Below are 22,032 nucleotides of genomic sequence, written 5' to 3' on the forward strand. Positions count from 1 at the left end.
GAGGTGTTTTTCTTATGGACTCCTCCTATACAGCTTTTGTGGCGCCGTAAACTCCAATTGGCGCTCACGCCTGCGCATCATGGGTCGGCCCAGATATACATTGCGCGCTTGCTCACCTTAGATCGCTGCTCGCCTGGTTCAACTTGTTGACTAGTTGACCATTGACCAGTTGATAAGTGACTTTTTAAAATATTAAAAAAATGAAAAAAAAATGTTCACGATTCTGAAAATGTTCACAAGTTAAAAAAAATTCAAGAATTTGAAAAAAAAACTCACCAATTCTTAAAAAATTTGACGAACAAGAAAAAAGTTCACAAATTTCAAAAAAAAGATCATGAATTCAAGAAACGTTGACGAATTCAAAAATGTTTGCAAATTTAAAAAGTTTGCGGCTTCATTATTTTTTTGAAAAAATGGAACAAAGTTCAGACATTTGAGAAAAAGTTCATGAATTTAAGAAATGGTCACGAACTCAAAAAAGTTTGCTAATTTGAAAAAGTTTATGACTTCAAAAAATTGGTCACGAATTTGAAAAAGGTTCATGAGTTTGAAAAAAGTTTATGACTTTAAGAGAAGTTCATGAATTTGAAAAAAATCCTGTATTTGCCAAAATGTGTGCGATTATTGAAAAAAAGACAAAAAGGAGAAGGGGAAAAGAAAAAAGTGAAAGAAAAACCAGCCAATGAACACAAAAAATATAGAAAAGAATCAAGATTGCGAAGCATCTAGAAGCTTTCTGAAATAAAAGAATCAAACCCCGCTCTTGAAAACCTGGCGCGTGCTAAGTTACTTTTTTTTTGGTGTTATATGGCGTACAACTTTTTACTTTTTAGTGTTACAGTGTACAACTGACGAGCTATGATGACGAGAAAAAAAAACATAAATGGCCCATGAGGGGAGGGGGGGGGGGGGGTGCGGTGCGTATGAAAAACAAAGAAACCAGCGCCATAAACACCGAATAGGAATATGTATTTTTTATGATCAGCAATAATATGATAGGAAATATTCGCAAGGAAAAAATGACGATAGGAATAAGGAGTGTCTCTCCCGTGTACTACGCCTGTATATAAGCAACTCAACATACCCATGTACATCAGTACCGAACAGAGAGAGTATTACACAATAAAAAAAATCTCAGATTTCATCAAACTGACACCCCCCCCCCCCCCCCCCTCCCCCCGCCAAAATAAAAACCATCTGGGTAATTCTTGAGCTGGCACGATGCTAAATGTTGTTCCTCTCGCTGCTTCTTGACATTGACACCTGGGCGTTCCTTTGTCTTCAGATATCATTCTAATCATCAAGCAACCATGCTCGGTAATGATGCACTAAACAGGACTGACAGAAAGTAGACTAATCAAGCAATTTTGATCCATATACCAAGATGTGTGGTGAATTGACACATTTACAGACATAATATGTTGCGCAGAATATATGACAAAGAGCTTGTGATGTGGTACTACTCAAGAATTCAGGTAAAGCAGTAGGCTAGAGACATATCTGGAAATTCAATCTAATCCTTAATTCACTCATTCGTAAGAATCTGCTAGACAAATATTTCTCATTTATTTCCAACTCATTACATAAATGGAAATTTCTAAATCTAGCATTCCATACATAGAGGGCAGGCTTGGCGCAGTGGTGAAGTCCTCCCCACTTGTGTCAAGAGGTCCTGGGTCGAACCATCCACTCTGCATTGCACTTTGCAGGGTTAAGACTAGGTTCCTATAATCTTATGTGGGAGACTGGGTCTGGCCTTTGAGCATTCCATACAAAATAGAGGTGCTCCTCCGTAGTGTTAAATGAGTTGTTCATTTTGAACTAAAACCTGAGTTGTTCATTTTGAGCTAAAACCACGACAGTTATTTTGGGATAGAGAGTATTATTTATTCATATATGTACTTAACTCTATAAGCATTTACTCCCTCTGTTCCTAAATATTTGTCTTTTTAAAGATAACAAATGGACTATCACATACGGATGTATATAGACATATTTTAGAGTGTAGATTCACTCATTTTGCTCCGCATGTAGTCACTTATTGAAATCTCTAGAAAGACAAATATTTAGGAACGGAGGGAGTACATAGCAAAGCTTACTACAAAATCTTATTTAGACCCTGAATAGTGGTAACATTTTTATATGCATATACTTTATCTGGACACTTATATGAAGTAAAAGTAGGGAGAAATATGTATAAGAAAGTGAACTGGAGTTATAGTACTCCATCTGTCGGGGGAGGCGTTTTGGCTCCCGGGAGCATGCTTGACAATTTTCATGCGAAACGGAGCAGTAGTGTTTCGTGTGTGAAAAAAATAAATTTGGGGTAACATTTGGTGTTCAATTTGTTTTTTTTTTGCACAGGCAAAAATGTTTAACCTTTTTGCCGAAAACTTTGCAGGTAGCATTTGGATGTGACTATGAATACATAAAAAATTTGTTGGGCTTTTTTTGACATTTCAAAATTCATTTTTCGCACAGGAGCACGTGCTCCCGTGAGCCAAAATCGATTTCCGCCCCTCCGTCTCATAATATAAGACGTTTTTGCAAGCTAACATAGCTTGCACATAGCTTGCAAAAACATCTTATATTGTGGGATGGAGGGAGTAATTTACTATAAATGTCCTCAACCTCTGGATACTCTTTTAAATATTTTTCTTTGAAATCTTCACATTTATCCATCCATTTGCAGCTTTACATTAGCAATGAAAGTAATAATACAGAAGCCTCCACCTGTGGAAGGAAGGGAACAAGTTGTATGTATTTTAGTTTGGAAGGTTACCTTCTCTGCCTGTGGTCCATGCCTTGCAGGCCTTCCTAATACAGTAACACTCATCATCTATAATCAGTTACGCCAATCGGCACCATTGAGCGGCCACAACAGGAGTGTGCTAACCTACAACAGGAAGATAAAACCTACAACAAGAAGACATCACCGGAAACACAGACTGAAAATAAAATAACCTATCCGTGAAAGATTGTTCATGCAAGGATAAGGAGATGGGGCTATTTAGAGGCAATCAGGTATAATTAAAAGATAGTCTTCACGTGAAGAGGAAGAGGATAAACTGTCATCGCTGGCAAAAGACTCGTGCAAAACGGACACAATTCTACATGCACTGGTCGATACATCATATATTTATCTCAAAGAATTAGAAAAGATCGCACATAATGAACGCAGGGTAAAAGGTAGATTCTGATCAAAGCAATAATAGAACCATCAAAATAAAAATATTGTGCATACAAAGTAAGTACAGGAGAATATGAGAGAAGCGGCATACCAGACACAAGCAGATCACAAGCAGGCTCCTTTAGCCGAGAACAACAATAGTCCTCCAGGCTAGAGCACACCACACACCAAAGCCGAAAGACCAAGTAATATGCTCTGAACAGACGGGCATGGGGCATACTCGACGCACACTTGGCCGTTGGCAGCAATAGAAGTATGAAGACAGTAACCTACAGTTGCCACCTAGAACAAAAGAAATCAGAGATTCCAAACCAAATAAAGGAAAAAAAATCAATTGTATTTATCTGTCAAATCAATCCCCCTATTGTCTAAATTTTTATCAAAAACAATTCATTGGTGCAGTGAGTGCTCCAAGGTAAAATATGTCACTTAATTTTTATCTTGGTGAGGGATTATAAAACTTCTGTAATCACCTTAGCAAAATATGAGATTATTTCAATTAGGATACCTCAGATGAAAAACGACAAAGATACCCTTACGTTTTTTATTTTGAGAAAACGGAAAAGACGTTTGTTTAACCGATCCATTCCGGATCGATCGAATTGGTACGGAAGTTGTAACATGGAAAAAGCACAGAAAACACGACTTATTTGAATAAACCGATGACCTACCAATTGTAGAAGTAGGATTTTTGGCAAGCAATAAGCACTTAAATAATACAATTCGAGTGTACCAGATTCTCGAAAAGAGACAATTTCTCCTGAAACTTCTGTCCCTCCAAGCATTGTACATCCTTCAGAGCTTCCTGTCTATCCTGCTAGTAACTTCTACTCAGTGTCAGATGCAGCTATACCTTATGGAATGGACATCCAAATCTAGCTATCTTAGCAAAGGAAGTGGCATTCAAATCTACATGTTTTTCTTCTTTAGCCTTTTCGCCCAGCATTGTCATTGTGTTTCATTATGCTTTTTTTAAAGATACCCTTATGTACGTCAGTACATAACTACAGAACATGTACCACTAATGAGGTAGAAGCAACAAACATGTAACAGCTGCTTAGGAAGGTCATTAATTTACTATGAATGGCAATATGTGAGATCAAAATCAGTCCTGAATTTTGTCATATTTTGGTAGTAGCCGTGGCAGCATGCAGTTTACCCTTCAACCCACCCTCTGATTCTCCCTCATTAACCGTCTTTTTGACATTTCCAATATCGATTTGAATATAAACGACTAACTTCTCCAACTCCCGGACTTCTGCGTCTAGAATCCCTCTTGTCTATGCAACATATTAGATCATGCAAAAGAAAAAGAAAACATGATCTTTACTTCCTTAGATATTTGACGGTACTAGGACAGAAAAAAGAAAAGCGAAGCCACAAACATCTATTTGTTTATCCATATGATGGTGATGCCAGCGAAAGAAAATAAAGAGAATCCAACTACAATTAGCCTAACTAAACAGACGAATGTATAATGACATGGAGGCATACCGCTAATACGTGCTCTAATCAGAGAATAAAAATAGGACATCAAAAAAGTTCGCCTCGAAAGTCATAAACAACAGAGGCCAGTATTGCGCATTATGCTTTATATCTGCTTGATACTACATTGAGTTAATAAAAGTGCCCTTTATCGAAAAACAGCATGCACAAATCATTAACTGAGGGCTCAACAATTGCAACACGATAGCAAGTTGCAACCTTCAAATGCAAGACTCGTAAAAGGGTTCGACCAACAGTGGATGCTGCCAATAACATCTGCAGACATACCATTTCCCATGACATAATTACACCACTAGAAATAACAGACACACAATGCTGACACTACCATCAGGAATAACCGACACACTTTGTTGACAACATTCGACCAGTACCAGTAGACTCTACAGCGAAAAGAGACTTCTTCCATGCACATAAAAGTTCGATACCAAAAGACACACAAAAGTTCATGTTTGTCCTGCTATATGATTTGGCGTCGTTCCCATCCCACGATCAGCCCACACATTCTACTCATGGACACATGACACCAAGAGACTCATCCTCTGACAATAACCCTTGAAAACCAAGCAAATGCCTTAGAACGGCGCCATTGACTCCTGAAATTTTGTTTTTTCAGGGAATGGAGGTTAGAGAACCAAAATCAACTTTTGCATCTAGAACCAAACAGCTTCGATACACTACAGGTCAACGTGATGTGTTTTAAATGACAGGGAGGGAACACAGCAAACAAACTTGTGAGTATCGATGAATGACTTTCGTCTTCCAGATTTGTGGCCCCATATGGAAATGTCTGACTATCTCAGGGCAAATATGAACGGAAAGGAGCAAGTTATTTACCTAGAAAATGTTGGCATTATAGGCGGCGCAAAGGTGAAGAAGAGCACTTTTGTTTGCTGGGTCCACATGTTGCTCAATGATAGGAGCAAACCTTCCAGGAGACTGTGCAGAAAGTGAGGCCAAGGATGCCAGCAGAAACTGTTTTGGATCATTGACTTCTTTCAACAGACCATCTTCGCTCTTCCCAGCATACTGAAGGCGTACAAATGAGACGGAATAACCTGATCTCCTCCGACCATCCACTGCATCGGTTCCATCGTCATTTTGCTCTTGTTGTACTCCTACGTCTTGGTCCGTTGTACTAGACAGCAGTGCGACAGTGCTATCGAGCAATTTGCCCCAAGATTGCGCAGCAGCAGCGTCCAACAGAACCGCGGACTCGCAAAGCAACCTTGTTGAGGCAACCGCTGCGAGCTTGATTTCAAGAGATTTGGCTGAATGTAGCATTGCTGAGAAGGAGACCAAACAGCTGCATGTAGTTCTGCGAGAGAGGCGTTGGGCTCAAATTGACAAGCTGTGCGAATATCTGAAAAGCATACGGCCAGAACTCTGAGATGTCCTCGAGCAATATCCTCTGGAGCACTGGGAAGAGGCTTACCTCAAACGAAGGTAGTAACGCTGCTGGGTCCTGCTCGCCGGCCTTCCCAATCACTGCTGCCAGAGCCTCAAACAAGTAATGATTAAAGTCAGGGTTCTTGCGGTTGTTGCACACCTCCATCAGAATGCCCACAAGACGAGCGGTTGTGTCGTGAAGCGGCACGATTGAAGTTGAATTATTATCATGCATGTCGCGTGACGAGGTTCCTGACGCACGAGTCCATTCCTATGCTGCCATCTTCATCGACAACCTGCTCATCACCCAAGGACGTGGTAGAGTCCAGGCACCCGGGGTCTTGGTCAATGTGCTGGTGCTGGCAACAAGGTCTTCACCCTACGCTGCCGCTGATATCAACCCTTTTGCCGAGAAGATTATTCAGGGCCTGTCCAGGGCGCTAAGTTACCCCGATTCTTACGATCGAGAACCCCTATCTCATGAAGTGCCTGATGAGAGTGCTTGGGGTCGCAACCATGGCTGCCCAAACTGTTCACGAGACAACCGCTCGTCTTGTGGGCATTCTGATGGAGGTGTGCAACAACCGCAAGAACCCCTTATTTTCTTCTTTCTTTCTTATTATTGAAACGCTCACGCATCATCCTCCATCCTTTTCTCATACAAACAAACAAAACAAGTAATTCTTTTCCCATCCTCACAAGCAACAAAACCTTGCAACCAGGTCCCTAGCGATTCGCAGCCGCCACCCTCAGCTTCCCGTTTCCTTACAAATAAGGCCAAAATTTCGACAAGTCGGGCCAAATTTCACCGGAAATTTCGGCGGCATAACGCGTTGTTTTTCTGGGAACAAAGGATCGCAACATGCATGCATGCGTGCACAACAAGCGCACCACAAATCGGATCGCTCCACGGCCATGCCTTGACCTCTGCTACTGTAATCATGCTCAAAATCATAACATAACTGTAAAATATGTTACTGCATGCTACTATAATCATGCTCAAAATTGTATCGAAGGAAAAACAACCCTGCAATGACCTCCTTAATTATGGCCACTATACATGGTGAGGCCAAGCATGCAGGGTTGCCGCCTAACGCAACAGCCAATCTGTTACACACACCAAGAACCGGCCATGCATTGACATGGACATGGGCATCTCCATCCAGTTCCCATGTCCCTTGCTTGATGTGGACAGCCACCCTAGTTGCTCGCTCTTCGTTTTTCTTCCCTTAAGCCTAGAAAGCTATGGTGAAATATCTTCTCTTGCCTTTCTTGCCTCAGCAAAACCTAGAAAAGAACTTCAAGCAAACACATATCAGCAATTTTTCATGCCAACACATCTATGAAAAGCAATAAACTATGCACATTATTGTTGTTCTTCTCATTCCAGTTATGACTAAGATAAAACAAGTGCAATGCATGCGACCACTAGTATGCACACAACAAAACAAATAGCTTGCGCTGTTTCAATAACAAAACCCATCAAAAGGATCTAGATAGCCATAAATGAGTAAAGATAAACATGGTGGTACCAAAAAATCCTCTACATTGATCTCACTTTTTTCTGGATAAAAAGAATTCTCTGCATTAATCGATGATGATGCTGTCCCAAATCAATCCTGTTGCTGCACAAGGACAACACAAACAACAAGATACTCTTTAGGTCAAATCCAAAAAGAAAAAAAGAAATCATTGCGACTGATCCAGGAAAAATATGATGGGTCCATCCTTGACGTGGGAACAAAATACAAAGAAACTAAAGTAAAACCACTGTCCTCATTTAGACATACAGACAACCCCTAGAAAATATCACTTAAAACTATTTGCACACACAGTGTCTTGGTTTACACATTACAACAATGACCCAAGTTAGGACTGTCCTGACTCGGACATGACAACAGTAACTAAATGGTCTAAAGCTGAAATCCCATGGTACACATACAGTGAACACAACACAAAACAAATAGCTTGATTTTTGTTGTTTCGATAAAGTGAGTCTAAAGGAAGTTTGGCTCGAATCACTGTTTTTTAGTCGCGCGACTAGTCATTGACTGGTCGCAATGCCAGGGTTGACTCAAACCCCTCGACCAGTAGAGACTAGTCGATCGGCCAGGCTCGACTCGTGACGAGTTTCTACCCCAGAATGACACATCGACTCGAGAACCTTGCATCGAATGGAACCGTAGTTTTTCCACACACATTGTTCCGACGTCCGAGCATTCCACATTTTAAACACTTAGGCAATTTCCTCGGAGCTTTTGCCATGTCCCCGAGATCAGGACATGTATGTAACAAAGATCATTCATTCATTTCTCTTACCATAGCAATCCCAAACAACATGAAGTAAAATGAATGCAACCTTTTTAAAAAGCCTACTAGAAGCTCTCTTCAGAGTCTTTCAAATTCAAGTTTCCCATATTGCTTGATGAACAGATGCATAGGACATCTGGTCGGGACTTAACTTTAGGCATGTGATTAGCACTTTCACTAAATAACTGAGAAAATACCACAAAAAAATTACAATTTCAGGTCCCATTTCATTTTCAAGCACTAATCATATGGGGAAAATAGACCACATCGCTCAGGCATAACGAGTGATAAAACATTATTTATTATTTACAAATAAGCTTGACATCAGGATGTAACCTGATGTAAAAGGCACAGCAGATCAGCAAATCAAAAAAACCCAGCCATGCTAAAGAATTCTATTTTAAGGCGCATATTTGACATGTAACCGAAGCTAAACTATGGCCTGGGATGAAAGCCAAGCCATTACAACCACATTTTAGCCGTTGTTTAGTCTAATACACTGAACCAGCAAGAACAAAAACAAAAGCACATACACATTTTTATCTTTGGTGTAATGACCGAACCTGCAACAAGAACCCATATTTTGCCGAAACAAAAGCACAGATTCCATAAACACATGACAAATTGAATATTTCAACCATCACAGAGAAGAACCATAGAACAAAACATACTTCCACTGTAAATAAATATAAGACTTTTTAGATCACTACTTTAGTGATCTAAACAGTCTAATATTTCTTTTGAGTGATCTGAAATGTGTTGCCTAATGATATACAATTATCCTCACTCGCAAGTTGAACCAATAAGCCTCTAGGTTTATGGCACCTATTAGCTTCACATCATCCTGAAGCACTAGATGATATTTATAAGGCATGATCAGGCAGATTTACATGGAAGCTAAAAGTTGATCGGACTAGAGAGCCACACACTTGGAACAGACAACAGAAGAAGAATTGGTGATTGTCACTTGCAAATTACCAGTTCTGATGGTCGAGGCGGGCGCATGGAAACAGACGAGTGACAAAAACTCTGCCTTGATAAATAAAAATCACCGCTATCAGTCAGATTTAAATGTTCAACGAAGCAATGAAAAAATACCAGTATAAAAGGAATCATGTAACCAATAAGAAGATTCAATTATAAAGGAAGAAAACTTGGTCATGTATGCACTCCTTGCAGTTTTTTGATAATTGTTGCTGGCACAAATAAAGACAATGGAAGCTAAAAGCAGTACTGATTTAGTTCCTAATTCCATGTAGTTCTCAAAATGTTTAGAAAGAGGTGGACTACTTGCTGGTACAAAATGTTTAGAATAATCATCATCATCGATCATCATGGCAATATAAGAAGATGCAATGAATACAACAAGAAGAACAATATATTTGCAATAGAGCCTTTCGCTGGAAAGAAATAGGACCGCAGTCACAAGATCATTGTGGTGGCCGAAAGAGCACCACCACTACACACAACATGACAACCACAATCGTCCACGGCTTGCTGGACAGACTCTCTAAGGGCACAGAGAGAGAGAGAGAGAGAGAGAGAGAGAGAGAGAGAGAGAGAGAGAGAGAGAGAGAGAGAGCGAGCGAGAGGGAACAGGGGCTAACCGCAACCCATGTAGCCAGGCACTGAGGTACCGACGGTGTCCGGTATGATTCAGGTGCCGACGGGTTGCATTCAGGTCCCGATGGAGGTTGGTCGCTGGTGGCAAGTTGCTCTGGAATCATATGTTCCGCAGATCAGCGACCCTTGTTGCCTGTAACAAAAAGAAAGCACATTTCATATACATGTAAATGGACTGATATATTAAAGTGTTTCTCAACTGTAAATGGTCAATGGACAAGCACATGTGCAACAAAACAGAGATGAGAAGGTGGAGCAAAGCAACCAAAACCATAGCAGCAAAGAAAATGAGTAATGATAATTAATTATGCCCTTCTCATGGAAGGGCATCGACCGATCAGTGCGGAGAACATAAACAACTGAAAGAAGAACAAGAAGAATTCCATGGCAGTGATAAGAAGATCGGCTCATGTTCATATTATATGTAAGAAGAAATCTCATGTAGTATAACACATAACCATGTACTCAACTAATGTGCAGAACACATTTGCAACACACATACATGCACTTGGTGATTTCCTGATGATTAGAGATGTAGCAACTGGCTCGATTAAAAATCCTAAACCCAACACCAACAGAGCAACATAACCGGCAAGCAGATTAGAGGATCAATGGCTCAATTATGAGACAATTTAAATGAAGCCTAGCACATAACAGGAACCACAGCGCCTTGCTAACCAAATTGCAACAATCTACCGAAGTCCAAACCCTAGCATGGCATAGCATGGCAAGCCACAACCTCAGAGCTAACCAGAGGCAAGGAGCTCACCATGGTTATTTTGGAGACGACGCCGAACAACGCCTCCCCAGTCGCACGGAAGGCACCGAGGATACTACCACCAAGCACTATGAACCCCTTGTCCTCTGCATTGATCTCCCTTTTTATGGATAAAACGAATTCTCTGCATTAATCGATGATGATGCTGTCCCGAATCAATCCTGGTGCTGCACAAGGACAAGATAAGCAACAAGATACTCTTTAGGTCAAATCCAAAATGGAAAGAAGAAATCATTGCGCGTGATCCACGGAAAAAAGTGACGTGTCCATCCTTGACGCTGGAGCAAAATACAAAGAAACTAAAGTAAAACCACTGTCCTCATCTAGACATACAGACAACCCTGCCCCTAGCAAATATCACTCAAAACTTTTTGCACACACAATGTCTTGGTTTAGACATTACAACAATGAAACATGTTAGGAATGTCCTGACTCAGACACTACAATAATGAATAAATGGTCTAAAATGGAAATCCGATGGTACACATATAGCCAACGCAACCCAAAACAAATAACATGATTTCTGTTTCTTGATAAAGAGACTCTAAAGGAAGTTCAGCTCGAATCACTATTTTTGAGTCGCGCACTAGTCGTGGCTAGTCGACGAGTTCCACTGTCAGGGTTGACTCAAACCTCTCGACTAGTCGATCGGCCAGGCTTGACTACCCAGAACAAGCCATCCACTCGGAACCATGGCTCGAATGGATCCGTAGTTTTGCCACACACATTGTTCCGATGTCCAAGCACTCCAGGTTTGAAACACTTAGGCAATTTGCCATGTCCCCGAAATCACGACATGTATGCAACAAAGAATATTCATTCATTTTTGTTACCATAGCAGTCCCGAACAACATTACGTAAAATGAATGCAACCTTTTTAAAAAGCCTACTAGAAACTCTCTTCACAGTCTGTCAAATTCAAGTTTCTCATATTGCTTCATTAACAGATGCATAGGACAGCCGGTCGGGACGTATCTTTAAGCATGTTATTAGCACTTCATTTTCGAGCCCATTTCATTTTCGAGCACTAATCATGTTGGGAAAATAGACCAAATCGCTTAGGCACAGCGAGTGACAAAACAATTTTTTTGATTTACAAATAAGCTTGAAATGAGGATGTACCCTGATGTACAAGGCACATCAGATCAACAAATCATAAAAACCCAGCCAGTACAAATGAATTCTATTTTTAAGGCGCATAGTTAACATGTAACCGAAGCTAAACTACAGCCTAGGATGAAAGCCAAGCCATTACAACCGCATTTTAGTCTAATACACCGACCCATCAATAACAAAAACAAAAGCACATATGCATCTTCAGTCTAATGACTAAACCTGCAACAAGAACCCATATTTTTGTACCGAAACAAAAGCACAGATTCCATAAAAACATGACAAATTGAATATTTCAACCATCGCAGAGAAGAACCATAGAACAAAACATACTCCCACTGTAAATAAATATAAAAATATTTTAGATCACTACTTTAGTGATCTAAACAGTTTTATATTTCTTTAGAGGGAGTACATATATGCCATGGGATTCGTGGATTAACCTAAAATGTGCACCCTAAATGATATACAACTACCCTGAACCTCAAGTTGAACTTATAAGCCTCTACGTTTGTGACACCTATGAGCTTCGCATCATCCTGAAGCATTAGATGATGTTTAGAAGGCATGATCAGCCAGATTTACATGGAAGCTAAAAGTTGATGGCTCTAGAGAGCCACAAACTTGGAACACACAATAGAACAAAGTTAGAAACTAATTCAACAAGTGTAAAAGAAGAATTGGCTGATTGTCACTTGAAAATTACCAGTTCTAAAGGTAGAGGCGGGCGCATGGAAACATACCAGCGACAACAACTCCTTTCCTTTGCTTTGGCCTTTGGGTGGGGTTCGTTGACCCACCCTTTTTTATTTTCCTGCCCTCTCATTGGTCCCTTGACCGTTGCCACGGATCGCTCCCATTGCAAGTCGATCTCGGTCCTCCGTTTAGAATCCTGCCTTGCTTTGGTTGGCGGCAAAGTTTTGTTTTGTTTTGTTTTGTTGCTCTTTCGTTTCATTGGTTTGTCACCGTTGCCACGGACCTTATGGCGGTCACGGCGAGCTGATCACGGGACGGTCTCGGTGACACTGCTGCGAGGAGGAGCCCCCACACAGCCTCGGCAAACTCCTTGAGATACGGCATCAACTCTTCCTCGTACTTCTCGATGTAGAGCTGCAGGTTATTGCAGACGGCGGCACGGAGCGCGTCCGGGGCACCGTCTGCCTCGACTAGGAGGTCGTGAGGAACGAGTAGAAGACCTCGCAGCACAGACGAAGGCACTCGAAGACTTGGGCCGCAGAAGACCGAGGTTGAAGGAGGCTGTGAGCAGGGGCGGATCTGGAGCTAATCTTACCCTGAAGCACCACTTAACTATGGCATAAATTTTTCAAGCGAGGATGCAATGAATAAAGAAATGTTTCAGATCTTGTAACACGAATTACAGAACATAATACAAGTCGGTTTATAAAAAACAAAATGTAAGAGGTAAACGGCTTAATAAAACAGTAAAACAAATGACAATTTACTTCAAAAGGATGTCTTGCATTCTCAGATTCCAAAACACCTCATCACACACCAAGACTCAATAACCTACAGTATAAAAACTAGTATTGAATTTTCAAGTAGAAGTGTGGAACATAATAAAATGCACAAATGAAAGTACGTTAATTTGCTTTTTTTATGAATTACCTTCAGTAAACTCTTTTCCTTCTAGCCATGAAATACTCAACCACTTGATCATTGGTGACCTTTTTCATCTCTTCTTTCTCCACATAACAAATAACATCATCACTCAAGCTGTCATCATTGAGGCGACTGCGAAGTCAGTTTTGACCAATTTCATTGCTGAAAAGCACCTCTCAACTGTAGCTGTAGCAATAGGCAACACAATTACTAGTTTCAACAACCGATAAAACAAAGGATACATAATATGTCTCCTTGTTTGCACCATTTTTTTTGAAAGCTCGGTGATTGTTGCTATGTTGGAAAAGCTAGCATCTGTGCGCACATCAGCAATATAGAGACATAGATCCTTATCAAGATCCCTCAAATCCCCGGAATCAAAATCCTGAGGGTATAGTTTAGCCAAACTCATGAGATTATCGAAATTGAAATCACGAAATGAGTCTCTTGGACTCAAAGCGTAGTCGGCTAGTCGCGTCTCGCGTTGGAGGAGTTCGGCGTCCGGCGTCGTGCCGTTGATCGGCGGCCTTCTGGTTGCCGGCGCCCGGCTGGCCGCTGCTGCACGAACGCCAGCCGCCCAGCCGCCAGGAACAGATCACGGGAGATGAGAAGACTATAGGATTGGGATCTGGGGTCGCTGTTTTTTTTTTTGAGTAGAAAACTGAAAAGTCACGATCACGTACTAGAAGACCGAACGCCCAGCCGCAGCCGTACCTGAATCCGCGAGTTGGGCTGCGAGAGCGTACGCGCGTGCCTCGGAGCTGGTGCGGCCTGGTTCATTGGTTTCATGGGCCACCCTGATGCACACTCGATGGGCCACCCTGTTGCCTCGGGCCATATACCTTATAATTAGCACTAAATTTTCTTTTGGACCCTGTAGCCTGTGCTACAGGGTTGGCCCATTGGGCTCCGCCCCTGGCTGTGAGAGGTGGAGAGGAAGACCTCGAGGAGCGGCGCGGCGAAAACTTGGAGGCTCGATGCGGAGGGGGTCGGTGTCCAAGTCGGTGCGGAAGCGGGAGAGGAGGGGGAGCGCGGCGGCGAGGAGGGCGTTGGCGGCCGGGACGTCCCCCGCCGAGAGGGCGGCGCCGAGCGAGGAGACGATGGAGGGGAGCAGCGAGTCCCATCTGGCAGGGAAGTCGGAGGCGGCGGCGAGGACGATGGCCTCAGAGGGCTGCGCCCGGACGAGGGGTGGGGCGGCGAGCATGAGCCGGAGGATGTGCGCCTTGATGACGTCGCGGTCGTTGGGCAGCAGGGGGTGGTCGCTGTCGTCGGGCCAACACGCGCGGAGGAGGTTCTTGAAGTGGACGGAGGCGGCGAGGCGGGCCTTGTGGTCATGGTGCGGGGAGGAGGCGAGGGCGAGGAGCGCCGGCGCGAGGCCCGGGGACGACGCGGCCGCGGCCGAGAGGCTCTGCTCGGCGGCGCTGCGGGCGGCCGCGTCCGAGGACAGCGTCTGCGCGAACCACCCCGCCAGGGCGTCCAGCGTCTCCGGCTGCACCTCCATTGCCGGCTGCCGCGGCTTGCTAGGGTTTTGGGAGATGGGGGGACGAAGGGGTTTTACAATTCAATTAACCATCATTTTTGCAACTGTAAACCAACTTTACGTCATTTATTTGATTATTCTACTTTCAGGAGATGCTGTAGAAAAATCAACTTAAGACCACATGCTTGGAAAAAAACTGGCGTGTCGAAAAATCAACTAGCACGTACTTGGACAAAATGTACCGTAGAAAAATGGCATGCTGATAGCTCGAGGAGTATTTTTTTTGAAAAAGGAGGATGACCCCCGGCCTCTGCATCTGGTAGATGCATGCGGCCATTTTATTAATTATTCTCGAGGACCTTACAAAGTAGAACAACAATATGCCTGAAACCACCATCTTGGCAATCTGCCGCTACTCCTATCCATATGATGAAGGGGTGCAAGCTGGGCCATATACCCAGACCTCTCACCTAAGCCTAACATCTACAGCCGGAGGCCTGGACCGAGCCATCTGCTAGGTCCGGGGCACAAACCGGTTTGACGCACTCACATGTCTCGTCGCCGCCATCTTCCACTGGTCCATCTTCAAAGCAGATTGAGGTGTCAACCTTGGCAGGTCCTCCGCCATCGACGCCAAACGACGACCTCCACCTACGCGAGCCTTGGCAGGTCCTCCGGCATCGACGCCAAACGTCGACCTCCACGAACACGAGTCCATCTCCAAGCAACAGACGTAGATCCATGCTAGGATAGGACCGCACCACCGCCGTCGTCCACCACCCGCAAGCGCCACCCAACCCCAAGGTTCCCAAAGCGGCGCCTTCAAGAAGGGAACGGCGCCATGAGGTCACTGGTGCCGCCCTGAGGTCTTCCCCGTCGTCGCCCCGACTCACACGCTGTCGCTGCGTCGCCCCTTCGGGCCGTAGCGTCGTGGCACCCGGTCCACTTCGTCATCCACCCGCATCGACTTCTGTGTGGTATGCGCCGTGCCGTCTTTCTAGGCACGACAACGCCACCATCCGCACCGATCTTCGTCACACTGTCGGGTTCTTTCTCGCCTACTGCAAGCACCGCCCTCGCGCTCCTAACCTAGACGCCGCCGCCGCTCTTCTTCCCGGTCCACGACGACTACCTCGACTTAGGCGACCCCGACTCAACATCGACCACGGCTACACCATCATACGCTCTCGGCTACCTCGACATCGGCAGAAAGGGCTACCGCCTTGCTTGAGAAACCTCGTTTGTTTCCTCTCCAACCACAACTTTCGCGATGCATCGACCGTTACGACTGTGGGGGATGCCCGTCGGCTTACCTTCGGATTCTTCTCCAGTCTCACCGCCTGTGTCGCTACCATTGTGACTGTGGCGGACGTTGAGTATTATGGTTATTAGGAAAGATAGGATTGCGTAGGATCTTACCCTGCCTTGTCTTGTACTCCAAGTTGGTCATTGTACTCCTATATATATACCAACGAGGCTCAAGCTGTTGGAAATATGCCCTAGAGGCAATAATAAATGGTTATTATTATATTTCTTTGTTCATGGTAATTGTCTATTGTTCATGCTATAATTGTATTGTCCGGAAATCGTAATACATGTGTGAATACATAGACCACAACGTGTCCCTAGTAAGCCTCTAGTTGACTAGCTCGTTGATCAACAGATAGTCATGGTTTCCTGACTATGGACATTGGATGTCGTTGATAACGGGATCACATCATTAGGAGAATGATGTGATGGACAAGACCCAATCCTAAGCATAGCATAAAAGATCGTGTAGTTTCGTTTGCTAGAGCTTTTCCAATGTCAAGTATCTTTTCCTTAGACCATGAGATCGTGCAACTCCCGGATACCGTAGGAGTGCTTTGGGTGTGCCAAACTTCACAACGTAACTGGGTGCCTATAAAGGTGCACTACGGGTATCTCCGAAAGTGTCTGTTAGGTTGGCACGGATCGAGACTGGGATTTGTCACTCCGTGTGACGGAGAGGTATCTCTGGGCCCACTCGGTAATGCATCATCATAATGAGCTCAATGTGACTAAGGCGTTAGTCACGGGATCATGCATTACGGTACGAGTAAAGAGACTTGCCGGTAACGAGATTGAACAAGGTATTGGGATACCGACAATCGAATCTCGGGCAAGTAACATACCGATTGACAAAGGGAATTGTATGCGGGATTGATTGAATCCTCGACATCGTGGTTCATCCGATGAGATCATCGTGGAACATGTGGGAGCCAACATGGGTATCCAGATCCCGCTGTTGGTTATTGACCGGAGAGGCGTCTCGGTCATGTCTGCATGTCTCCCGAACCCGTAGGGTCTACACACTTAAGGTTCGGTGACGCTAGGGTTGTAGAGATATGTGTATGCGGAAACCCGAAAGTTGTTTGGAGTCCCGGATGAGATCCCGGACGTCACGAGAGGTTCCGGAATGGTCCGGAGGTGAAGAATTATATATAGGAAGTCAAGTTTCGGCCACCGGGAAAGTTTCGGGGGTTACCGGTATTGTACCGGGACCACCGGAAGGGTCCCGGGGGTCCACCGGGTGGGGCCACCTATCCCGGAGGGCCCCAGGGGCTGAAGTGGGAAGGGAACCAGCCCCTAGTGGGCTGGGCGCCCCCCATGGGCCTCCACCATGCGCCTAGGGTTGGGAACCCTAGGGTGGGGGGCTTCCCACTTGCCTTGGGGAGCAAGGCACCCCCCTGGCCGCCGCCCCCCACCCTAGATGGGTTTGGCCGGCGCCCCCCTCCCAATGGGGCCTATATAAAGGGGGGAGGGAGGGCAGCAACATCTAAGCCTTGGGCGCCTCCCTCCTCCCCTGCTACACCTCTCCGTCTCGCAGAAGCTCGGCGAAGCCCTACCGAGACCCGCTACATCCACCACCACGCCGTCGTGCTGCTGGATCTCCATCAACCTCTCCTTCCCCCTTGCTGGATCAAGAAGGAGGAGACGTCGCTGCACCGTACGTGTGTTGAACACGGAGGTGCCGTCCGTTCGGCACTCGGTCATCGGTGATTTGGATCACGGCGAGTACGACTCCGTCATCCACGTTCATTGGAACGCTTCCGCTCGCGATCTACAAGGGTATGTAGATGCACTCCTTTCCCCTTGTTGCTAGTATACTCCATAGATGCATCTTGGTGAACGTAGGAAAATTTTAAAATTATGCTACGATTCCCAACAGTGGCATCATGAGCCAGGCCTATGCGTAGTTACTATGCACGAGTAGAACACAAAGCAGTTGTGGGCGTTGATGTTGCCAATTCTTCTTGCCGCTACTAGTCGTTTCTTGTTTCGGCGGCATTGTAGGATGAAGCGGCCCGGACCGACCTTACACGTACGCTTACGTGAGACAGGTTCCACCGATTGACATGCACTAGTTGCATAAGGTGGCTAGCGGGTGTCTGTCTGTCCTACTTTAGTCGGAACGGATTCGATGAAAAGGGTCCTTATGAAGGGTAAATAGAAATTGGCAAATCATGTTGTGGTCATACGTAGGTAAGAAACGTTCTTGCTAGAAACCTACAAACCACGTAAAAAAACTTGCAACAACAATTAGAGGACGTCTAACTTGTTTTTGCAGCATGTGTTATGTGATGTGATATGGCCAGAAGATGTGATGAATGATATATGTGATGTATGAGATTGATCATATTCTTTTAATAGGAATCACGACTTGCATGTCGATGAGTATGACAACCGGCAGGAGCCATAGGAGTTGTCTTTATTATTTTGTATGACCTGCGTGTCATTGAATAACGCCATGTAAATTACTTTACCTTGTTGCTAAACGCGTTAGCCATAGAAGTAGAAGTAATCGTTGGCGTGACGACTTCATGAAGACACAATGATGGAGATCATGATGATGGAGATCATGGTGTCATGCCGGTGACGAAGATGATCATGGTGCCCCGAAGATGGAGATCAAAGGAGCATAATGATATTGGCCATATCATGTCACTATTTGATTGCATGTGATGTTTATCATGTTTTTGCATCTTATTTGCTTAGAATGACTGTGGTAAGTAAGATGATCCCTTATGATAATTTCAAGAAAAGTGTTCCCCCTAACTGTGCACCGTTGCGAAGGTTCGTTGTTTCGAAGCACCACGTGATGATCGGGTGTGATAGATTCTAACGTTCGAATACAACGGGTGTTGACGAGCCTAGCATGTACAGACATGGCCTCGGAACACACGCAATACACTTAGGTTGACTTGACGAGCCTAGCATGTACAGACATGGCCTCGGAACACGGAGGACCGAAAGGTCGAGCATGAGTCGTATAGAAGATACGATCAACATGGAGATGTTCACCGATCTTGACTAGTCCGTCTCACGTGATGATCGGACACGGCCTAGTTAAACTCGGATCATGTTTCACTTAGATGACTAGAGGGATGTCTATCTGAGTGGGAGTTCATTAAATAATTTGATTAGATGAACTTAATTATCATGAACTTAGTCTAAAATCTTTACACTATGTCTTGTAGATCAAATGGCCAACGTTGTCCTCAATTTCAACGCGTTCCTAGAGAAAACCAAGCTGAAAGATGATGGCAGCAACTATACGGACTGGGTCCGGAACCTGAGGATCATCCTCATAGTAGCCAAGAAAGATTATGTCTTAGAAGCACCGCTAGGTGAAGCACCAATCCCAGAGAACCAAGACGTTATGAACGCTTGGCAGCAGCGTGCTGATGATTACTCCCTCGTTCAGTGCGGCATGCTTTACAGCCTAGAACCGGGTCTCCAAAAGCGTTTTGAGAAACATGGAGCATATGAGATGTTCGAGGAGCTGAAATTGGTTTTCCAAGCTCATGCCCGGGTCGAGAGATATGATGTCTCCGACAAGTTCTTCAGCTGTAAAATGGAGGAGAATAGTTCTGTTAGTGAGCACATACTCAGAATGTCTGGGTTGCATAACCGCTTGTCTCAGCTGGGAGTCAATCTCCCGGATGACGCGGTCATTGACAGAATCCTCCAGTCGCTTCCACCAAGCTTCAAGAGCTTTTTGATGAACTACAATATGCAGGGGATGGAAAAGACCATTCCTGAGGTATATTCGATGCTGAAATCAGCGGAGGTGGAGAATCAGAAAGGAACATCAAGTGTTGATGGTGAATAAAACCACTAAGTTCAAGAAGGGCAAGGGTAAGAAGAACTTCAAGAAGGACGGCAAGGGAGTTGCCGCGCCCGGTAAACCAGTTACTGGGAAGAACTCAAAGAATGGACCCAAGCCTGAAACTGAGTGCTTTTATTGTAAGGGAAGTGGTCACTGGAAGCGGAACTGCCCCAATACTTAGCGGACAAGAAGGCCGGCAACACCAAAGGTATATGTGATATACATGTAATTGATGTGTACCTTACCAGTACTCGTAGTAGCTCCTGGGTATTTGATACCGGTGCGGTTGCTCATATTTGTAACTCAAAACAGGAACTACGGAATAAACGGAGACTGGCGAAGGACGAGGTGACGGTGCGCGTCGGGAATGGTTCCAAGGTCGATGTGATCGCCGTCGGCACGCTACCTCTGCATCTACCCACGGGATTAGTTTTAAACCTCAGTAATTGTTATTTAGTACCAGCTTTGAGCATGAACATTGTATCTGGATCTCGTTTAATTCGAGATGGCTACTCATTTAAATCCGAGAATAATGGTTGTTCTATTTATTTGAGAGATATGTTTTATGGTCATGCCCCGCTGGTCAATGGTTTATTTTTGATGAATCTCGAACGTGATGTTACACATGTTCATAGTGTGAATACCAAAAGATGTAAAGTTGATAACGATAGTCCCACATACTTGTGGCACTGCCGCCTTGGTCACATTGGTGTCAAGCGCATGAAGAAGCTCCATGCAGATGGACTTTTGGAGTCTCTTGATTACGAATCATTTGACACGTGCGAACCATGCCTCATGGGTAAGATGACCAAGACTCCGTTCTCCGGAACAATGGAGCGAGCAACCAACTTATTGGAAATCATACATACCGATGTGTGCGGTCCAATGAGTGTTGAGGCTCGCGGAGGATATCGTTATGTTCTCACTCTCACTGATGACTTAAGTAGATATGGGTATGTCTACCTAATGAAACACAAGTCTGAAACCTTTGAAAAGTTCAAGGAATTTCAGAGTGAGGTTGAGAATCAACGTGACAGGAAAATAAAATTCTTACGATCAGATCGTGGTGGAGAATATTTAAGTCACGAGTTTGGTGCACACTTAAGGAAATGTGGAATAGTTTCACAACTCACGCCGCCTGGAACACCTCAGAGAAATGGTGTGTCCGAACGTCGTAATCGCACTCTATTGGATATGGTGCGATCTATGATGTCTCTTACCGATTTACCGCTCTCATTTTGGGGCTATGCTTTAGAGACTGCCGCATTCACTTTAAATAGGGCTCCGTCGAAATCCGTTGAGACGACACCGTATGAATTATGGTTTGGGAAGAAACCTAAGCTGTCGTTTCTAAAAGTTTGGGGATGCGATGCTTATGTCAAGAAACTTCAACCTGAAAAGCTCGAACCCAAGTCGGAAAAATGCGTCTTCATAGGATACCCTAAGGAAACCATTGGGTATACCTTCTACCTCAGATCCGAAGGCAAGATCTTCGTTGCCAAGAACGGGTCCTTTCTGGAGAAGGAGTTTCTCTCGAAAGAATTGAGTGGGAGGAAAGTGGAACTTGATGAGGTGATAGTCACCCCTTCCGAACCGGAAAGTAGCGCAGCGCGGGAAAATGTTCCTGTGGTGCCTACACCGACTGGGGAGGAAGTTAATGATGATGATCATGAAGCTTCGGATCAAGTTACTACTGAACTTCGTAGGTCCACAAGGACACGTTCCGCACCAGAGTGGTACGGCAACCCTGTCCTGGAAATCATGTTGTTAGACAACGGTGAACCTTCGAACTATGAAGAAGCGATGGCGGGCCCGGATTCCGACAAATGGCTAGAAGCCATGAAATCCGAGATAGGATCCATGTATGAAAACGAAGTATGGACTTTGACTGACTT

The 22,032-nt window shown here is 44.4% G+C and overlaps 1 pseudogene; it reads right to left on the reverse strand.

The window, feature by feature from the left end:
• Positions 1–10,069: 10,069 nt before the first annotated feature.
• LOC123124745 (exportin-2-like) lies at positions 10,070–15,027 on the reverse strand (annotated as a pseudogene).
• Positions 15,028–22,032: the final 7,005 nt, after the last annotated feature.

Source organism: Triticum aestivum, chromosome 5D (genome assembly GCF_018294505.1).
Source record: "Triticum aestivum cultivar Chinese Spring chromosome 5D, IWGSC CS RefSeq v2.1, whole genome shotgun sequence".
Taxonomy (NCBI): Eukaryota; Viridiplantae; Streptophyta; class Magnoliopsida; order Poales; family Poaceae; genus Triticum; species Triticum aestivum.